This window comes from Molossus molossus, unplaced genomic scaffold (genome assembly GCF_014108415.1).
Source record: "Molossus molossus isolate mMolMol1 unplaced genomic scaffold, mMolMol1.p scaffold_m16_p_12, whole genome shotgun sequence".
NCBI classification, from domain to species: domain Eukaryota; kingdom Metazoa; phylum Chordata; class Mammalia; order Chiroptera; family Molossidae; genus Molossus; species Molossus molossus.
In genome coordinates this window covers 103,121,572-103,129,463 of record NW_023425347.1, presented here as the reverse complement: position 1 = coordinate 103,129,463, position 7,892 = coordinate 103,121,572, and the positions used below count along the sequence as shown (strand labels likewise).

The 7,892-nt window shown below is 59.6% G+C and overlaps 1 long non-coding RNA gene across 1 annotated transcript; it reads right to left on the bottom strand.

Annotated features, from left to right (window-relative positions):
• Positions 1–798: 798 nt before the first annotated feature.
• On the bottom strand, positions 799–3,410 carry LOC118627017. The gene is made up of 4 exons (XR_004958993.1): positions 3,329–3,410; positions 2,533–2,754; positions 1,420–1,649; positions 799–967 (listed from the first exon to the last, which is right to left on the bottom strand). It is a non-coding gene; the product is annotated as an uncharacterized LOC118627017 (long non-coding RNA).
• Positions 3,411–7,892: the final 4,482 nt, after the last annotated feature.

Genomic DNA, 7,892 nt, shown 5'->3' with positions numbered 1-7,892 from the left:
CGCCCTCGGTCCCCCTTAAGTCCCAGGAGGAGCCGGCCTTGGCTCGTCCTCCCCGCGGATACTCCTCGCGCCGTCGCCCGGCACCATCCTTCCGCTCCGGTGGCCTGGGGGTGCGGGCGCCCAGCTCCCGGCCGCGGTCTAGGGCAAGACTCTCCCTTTCAAACCGGTTTGGTGTGGAATTCACGTCCCCCAGGGGGAGGACCAGGCGCGCCACGGCTCCTGCGGAGGGACGGTCCCCGCGCAGGTTTTTGAAGAGCGGAGGGAGATGCAGTCTGGGTGGGACCAGACGGGTGGACAGGAGTTAGGCGCCCGGTTAGTCACATCCCTGTCGTGGGGCACGAGCCCCCCGCCCCCCAGGCCCAGCGGCAGAGCCCGCGGATGGGCAGCCTCACTGCCCAGCTGGCTGGTTCTCCTTCTCCAACACTTCAGGTGTCCAGGTGACTGGAAAGGCTCCGGAACGCCCCGCCCTCGACTGGAGCCACTGGCTGGAAGGGACGGGGGAGGCGGGGCCCCCCAGCAGCCCGGAAGCAGTGGAGATTCAACAGTGCCCCCAACATCTGAGCGGGAGGGTTATGGTCATCTTAACAGGGGGCGGGGCCTGTCAGGGGGGCTGCTGTCACCCTGTTGTACAACTGGAACCTGAGGTCAGGAGGGGGCAACACCCTAAGTCGCCCAGCTTGCAAACTGCAGATCTGGGAACTGAACACAGGACTCTGGCTCTGGGGACCTCTGCTCAACCCCTACTCCGCTGCCTGTAAATCTAAGAAAAGCACGGATGTGGATGGAGCAGAGGGCAGTCCAGCAAGTCTGGCCCCTGGGTGGGCCTCAGGCGGCTCAGGCTGTCCGACAAAATGCCACAGCAGAGGGTTCTCACCTTCCTGGAGACCCTAAGTCCCAGGTCGGGTCAGGTGGTTCGGTTCCTGGTGAGGGCTCTCTACCTGGCCTTCAGACAGCTGTGTGTGCTCACCTGGTGGAGAGAGACAGACAGACAGAGAAAGAGTGAGCCTGGTGTGTCTTCCTCCTCTTACAAGGCACTAGCCCTGTAGGATCAGGGCCCCACCCCTATGACCCCATTTAACCTTGATCACCTCCTTAAAGGCCCTGGTTCCAAATACAGTCACGTTAGGAGTTAGGGTTTCAATGTATGTATTGAGGGGACACAGTTCAATCCACAGCAGGGTGATTGCAGTCTTCTGAAATCCCAGATGTGGGGTAGCACCCCTGCTCGCTGATGCCCAAGCACGACCTTGTGTGCCCATCCTGTCACCCTCGCTCCTTGGAGCCTGGCTGGGGTCACAGCAGGGCTGACCCACTGTGGGGCTCCAGGTGTACACTCTCCTGGGCTCCCTAGTGCCCTACATCAAGCCGGCCTGACCTGGGTGCAAGTAGGGGTGTGTGAGTGCCCCCCAGAGAGCTTACCCCTTCTCTGCCGGAGCCGTGCCCAGTGCTCGACCGTGTTGAATGAATGAACGAAAACCTTGCAAATGGTCAGCAGCATCTCCACTGAACTCCATCCTGCCCCTCCAGCCCATGGGGTGAGGGTGATTCATCCGTTCAGAAAAGTCTCCAGCTTCTCAGAGGAAGAATTTGGGTGAATCCTGGGGTTCAAATGGAGGCCTCTGGGCAGAGGGATCCAGGGTTGGTGGGGCCTGCAACACATAAAATTGGGGGCCCTCTTCAAGAAATGTAATGTAAAAATTGGTTACTTTGCCAACTGACATAAATACATGCCCTGTGCACACATTCCAGCCCCCCTCCCACCCCCACGCCGGAAGACCCCAAAGCATAAGCTACATTGACATACAGTGATCCAGCCCTACCAGCCCCACTGTCCTGAGCACCAAGTTCAGCCAGCCACCAGGTGAACAGCCCTAAGCCAGGTGCCAGGTGGGCAGGCAGGAGGGAGGTCCCTATGACTAGGACACCTGCCCACCCCACACACTCACTCAGTAGGTCTGTGGCCATGACTCTCAGGCATGGGTCTGGGTGCATGACCCCCAGCACAGAGCTCCAAAGACAGTCGGGCATCTCCGATGCTCACCGGGCACCCCCACTGTCTCCTTTGCCCATTTAAATGTTCCTCCAGCCCTGGCCAGTTTGGCTCAGCGGTTAAAGAGTTGGCCTGCGGACCGGAGAGTCCCGGGTTCGGTTACCGCTAGGGGCATGTACCTCGGTTGCAGTTTGTCCCCGCCCTGGTTGGGGTCGTGTGGGTGGCGACCACTCGATGTGTCTCTCTCATGTCGATGTTTCTCTCTCTCTTCCTCCCTCTCTCCCTCCTGCTCCATCTGAGGATAAATGTAAAAATGTCCTTGGGTGAAGATAAAAAAAATAAAATAAAATGTTCCTCCATGCATCTTCCGGCGAGACAACCTGTGTGCCACCCGACGGGCTCTGATTTTGTATTTGAAAGGAGTAATAAAACCGCACTTGTGGGTTTACAACACCCTTGTGAACAGATTTATCTCAAACAAGTCTTCATTTACAGTGATCTACGAAACAGAGTACCGCACCTGTTCCCCCAGAGCTACCTACCTGTGCCCGTTTTCCTAATAAAGAGACAGTTGGCGGGACGTCACACACATTGTCCTAGTCTGCGGTTTCAGGGGCAAGACGGTCGACGGTGCTGCTGGACATGCAAGCTTCTCATTGTTCCTTCAGACTCATCTCTCCTCGCTGTGCAGTGTCCTGAGTTGCTCAGAAATGAGCGCTTAGCTTGGGAAAATTAATCCTTACCCGAGGATATTTTCTATTTATCTTCGGAGAGAGTGGAAGGGAGAGGGAGGGAGGGACACACACATCAACTGGTTGCCTCCCGCATGGCCCCCACCAGGGCCTGGGACTGAACCACAGCTGAGGTATGTGCCCTTAGTCAGAATCGAACCCGGAGTCATTGTTCCCCGGGCCAACGCTCTAACCGCTGTGTTGGTTCTCTTTCTTTGTAGCCTTTTCTATGTGTCTCTGTGTCATGGGGACCCACCCACAGTGGTTCCAGCGCTCAGCTGGGCAGCCTGCGGGACGTAGCCCTCCAGCCCGGGCGAACCGCATACCCTCCGTCTGTGGGTGTCTCTGCCGACTCTTGCTCCAACCCCACGTGGTTGTGCCACCTGCCCCGCTTGGCCGGAATGAGACGGAGGAAGCTTGCTGGTGACAGGCTTAGATGTCCAATGGGAGCACCCCGTTACTCTCATGTTCCCCCAAATCACACGGTCATTCTCGCCCACCGTTCTTCCAGAGGGACTTTGGAGTCCCTTTACCCAGTTCCTTCGAAGTGGCATTGGACCTTTTATCGGAATCGTGTTGAACAGCCATCCGTCCCTGAAGAACTGACCTCTGCACAGTAGCCCAGCTCCGAGAAGGTCCGGAACCGTGGTGGGAGCTGGCTCGGCGGGCCCGTGTGGGGGTGCCCCCTGGGGTCGGATGGCAGGCTCGAAGCCCTCGGGCCCACGGGGCTTCCGCAGATGCAAGGCTGCAGACGCTGTGGAGGCAGAGCTGCAGCTGGGGACGGTGCCGGCCACCTCGGGTCTCAAGCCCCAGCCCACCTCCCATCCCGGGAGCCTTTAGCCAAACCGTAGCCAGATGTCTCCTTTCCGCCTTGGGTCCCTGACTCCACGCACAAGGTACAGACGCGGACTGGTCATCACAGTCCGGGGTCTGTGGGGGGTGGGGCACCAAGGAGAGGTGTGCAGCTGAGTCATGGACACCTCATTAAAACGGAGGCTGGCGGCCAGGGGAGTCCTCACCCAGCACCACCGCACACGTTACACGGGGCAGGGAGAGGCCTGGTTGCATCCCCCATAGGAAGTGTCTCTGCTCTCGCTGCAGGAGCCAGATTTTCTCCTTGCCCAGCAACAAGCCCAGCCAATGGGAACCCTCACCGCTCAGCCAATGAGAAGCATCAGCACCCGGAACTCCGGGCCCCTGTGGACTTTGCTCCCAAGCACCCCTCCGCCCGCCTCTTTCCCAAAAGGAACATCCCTCTGGTTTGCAGACCAGCCCGTGGTTTCTGCTGCAGAACGCTTGTCCCGAATAGCAATTCTCTGCTGTTCCCGAATAAACCCATTTTTGCTGATGAAAATAACTGGTGATTTCATTTTTACAGTCAACACTGCACACCCCACTTGGGCCAGGAAGAGAGCCGCAGGCACCAAGCATGGAAGCCAGAAGCCGGCTGGCTCGGCCGCTGCCCCATGCAGCTCCCTCCAGCTCCCCTTGCCCTACCCTGCCCACACCTGCCCTGGGCCAGGAGGGGCACCCACTGGGGGGCACCCAGGTGGCCACTCCCAGTCACCTGGAGTTGGGCTTGGTTTGGAGCCTCACACAGGCCAGTGTGAGAACAGGTGCCCCTTTGGCATCTGGGAAACCATTGCTCTATCTTGGGTGAAAAGCATTTTTTTTTTTAATTATTTTTTTTCCTTTATTGATTTTAGAGAGAGGAAGGGAGAAGGAGAGAGAGATAGAAACATCGATGAGAGAGAAGAGCATCGATTGGCCGCCTCCTGCACGCCCCACAGTGGGGATTGGGCCCACAACCTGGACATGTGCCCTGACCGGGAACCGAACCAGCGACCTCTTGGTGCAGGGTCCACGCTCAACCACTGAGCCACACCAGCCGGGCGTGAAAAGCATTCTTAAGAGACATTGCTTCTCAGTGTTTTTATCTCATCCTCTGCTGGAAATAATAACAGCCTTGGCCCAGGGAAACCGTCCGTGGGGAGCAGGAACCACCCCCCGTCTGGCGGTCATTTCCAAAGCCTCCTGCTTGCCCGGAGCCCCGGCTGCTCCGCCCCGTGGTCCGGCTGTAACCCCAGCGCTGGGGAGAGGGTCCCACCGCGAGGTCAGCACGGCCGCCTCCATCGCCCTGATCTGCCGCCGTGGGCCACCCAAACTAGTCTGGTCTGAATTTCCCCTCTTGTTCTGAGAGCAGGAGAGTTAATTAGGAGGCATTTTCAGGCCCTCAGACGTGGGGCCTCCTGTACGCAAAGCCTCCCCAGGGGTCTGTTCGGTCCAGATAGCAGGGAGCCTCTGCCAAGTTCCACAGACGGGCCCCACCAGGAGGTGACCATGCAGCCAGCATCGTGCTGAGTGAGCCTTAGCCAGGGGGAACCTCTGCACACGCCAGGCACTGTCCAGCCCCGGAGGCAGCCCTGGGGCCGGCTGAGGCCCCCCGCCACCTGGTCCCTCCGAGGAGGAGAGGCCTCGCCCAGGACACTGGTCTCTGGGAGGTGAGCTCTGCCCACAGGTCCCACAAACGGGAATAGTCTTCAGGCTCACATTCAACTCTCCGACCTGGCGAGCTGCTACCTGGCACCCCAGCCTCCCCGAGCACCCAGCCCCCAGCAGCTCTGAGGTCCCACCCTGCGGCTCCTGTTTGGCAAGTGCCTGACCCTGCTGTGCCCCCCACCCACAGGTCCGTCAGAGACAGATGTCAAAGATGGGCCCCACTGATTTTGTAAAATGCGAACACCTGGAATTAAGAGAGGACGGCACACCTCTCCACAGGGACGTCAAGACTTTGTCTTCCTAGGGAAGAGTTGATGACAATGACTTCATCTTGAACTTACCTTCACTCCTGCATTGGACGCTGGGCTCCAGCTCCATCTGGGCAACTCTGCCACCTGCTGACCAGAGTGGGAACAGCCTTTCAAAAGCCCCAGGAAAGAAGAGTCAAAAAGTCCAAGGGCCCAAGGACTCCAGGAGTGACGGTCACACCACCTCCCCTCCTGCAGAGGCATCGTGCATGTCTGCAGAGGGACGATCTCCGTTTGCATCTTCTCACCGTTGGCACAAATGGTACCGTCTGTTCTGGGAAAACTGTGTCCCTAAAAGACACGTCCAAGTCCTGACCCCCTTACTTGGAAATCCAGCCTTCGCAGGTATAACGAGGTTACAGTGAGGGCATTAGGGTGGGCCCTGCTTCAACACGACCAGTGTCCTTGCAAGAAGAGACAGAGACACCGGGAGAAGACAGCCAGGTGACCACGGACATCCGGGTAATGTGGCCACAGCGACCCCAGGTTCGCCGGCAGCGCCAGAAGCAGGCAGAGGCAGGAACGGCTCCCCGGCAGGTTTCAGAGGGAGCTGCCTGCTGGCAGCCGAGGCTTGGACTTCTGTCGCCCAGACCGAGACGAGAAGTGTCCACTGTTTTAAGCGCCTCCATTTGTAGTGCTCTGGTGTGGCCGCCCCAGGGGACAGCTGTCTGTCACCGAATACACAGTTCTCCCTGTCACTGCTGGAGTTTGAGGGCCTGCAGGTCATGCCCACATCCAGCTGGGTCAGCATCCTCACCCTCATGTCCTCTCCTGTCAGCCTCCTGGGGACCTCAGGACCCATCCATCTAACTGGTCCCACGCCCCGGCTCCCAGAGTTCTTCACGCGGTTCACTGGGGCTTCAGGAACGTGCTCTCGCTCTCTGTCTCTGTCTCTCTCTAAGTCTCTCTCTCTGTCTCTGTCTCTGACAGCTCAAGCAGCCCATGCACACGCCACAGCTCCCAGAAATCCAGGTGCCCCACCCCCATTCACTCCATCCCTCCTCTTTCTCCCAGCTCCAGCCCCTGTTGGATCTGCTGCCGTCTCCAGCCAGACCGGGACCCTCGACTCCCGGTCCCCAACGTTGACGCTTTCGGGAGACACTCCTCCACGTCCTGCTGGATGTGGCAGGACCACCAGGCCCTGGCCCTCCTCCCTGGGCCATTACTCAGGTTGGTTGCAGAGAGCGGCCTGGAGGGGGAGTAAACCCCACGCGCCGCCCTGCCCTGGGGATGAGGAGGGAGCATGCTCGCAGACCCCGGTCCTTCTCCTAAAATGCACCCACGGTGTGCGGCACCCCCGTGGGAACGGGGCTCAGGGAGCCAGCTCCCATGCTGACACTCTGGCCACTGCTTTTCCTGTGAGAGCCTGTTGTCTCTGACCTCGGGGTCCTGTGTCCTCCATCCCTGACACCCTGGCGTCTAGGCTGTCCGTTCACAAGTGGAGCTCCTGGCCTCACGGTTCTTGGCAAACTCTCCCTCCCAGGACCCCGGCCTCCCTTTCTCTCTGTCTTCGTCCACAGCCAGCCGCAAACCCCGCCCAGACAGTCCACTCCCAGCAGCTGCCCTGTGCAAGGCTCCCCTGAAACCCCCAGGGTCCTCCAGCCGCTCAGGGATCCCCACGCCCGCCCCTAGTCAGCTCCCCTGAGCATCACTGCTGTTCCAAACTGCCCCCCTTTATCGCACCTGGCTGCACCCCCAGCTCCCAGTGAAGACTACAGATGGCCTGAGAACTGCTGAACGCCCCCCGTCTCCACCTGGCCCTCCAGGTCCGGGGCCCTCCGTGGGGCCCTCATCTTCCTGCACCCCCACCTCACATGGGCCAGGCTGTGACGAGCTCCTTCGGAGCTGGGCCGGGCCGGTCCTCTCCTGTGCATATCAGCTCACGAAAGCCTCATGTCCCCCTGGGAGGTAGGCTTTATTCGCACCTTCTAGACGGGGAAGAAAAGCTGGAAGGCCACCTGACCCATTCGAGGTCAGCCACAGCTATGTATGGACAAGCCCAGCTCAGACCCACAGCAGGCTGGGCCCTCGGAGCTGGCTGTCCCTGGACAACAACCCACAGCCACCACCACCTCCTGGAAGCCCCCCAGCTATCTTCTGTGCTAGACCGAAGCAGCTCGCTCTTCACCGCGTCCCCGCTTCCACCTGGTCCCTGAACCTCGTCTCCCCTTCTCACCTCCCCCAACCCCCGCGGGGAAGACCTTGCTCAAGGGCGACAGGAAGTCCAGCTGTTAAAGAAAATAGCTGTGTCGTGGTGGTGTCTGACCAGAAGAATATGTATGCCGGGGAATATGCAAACACGTGAGGATGGGCTCTCCTGCCTGCCCCTCCCAGCAGCCACCTGCACGGGAAGCAGGGGTGAGG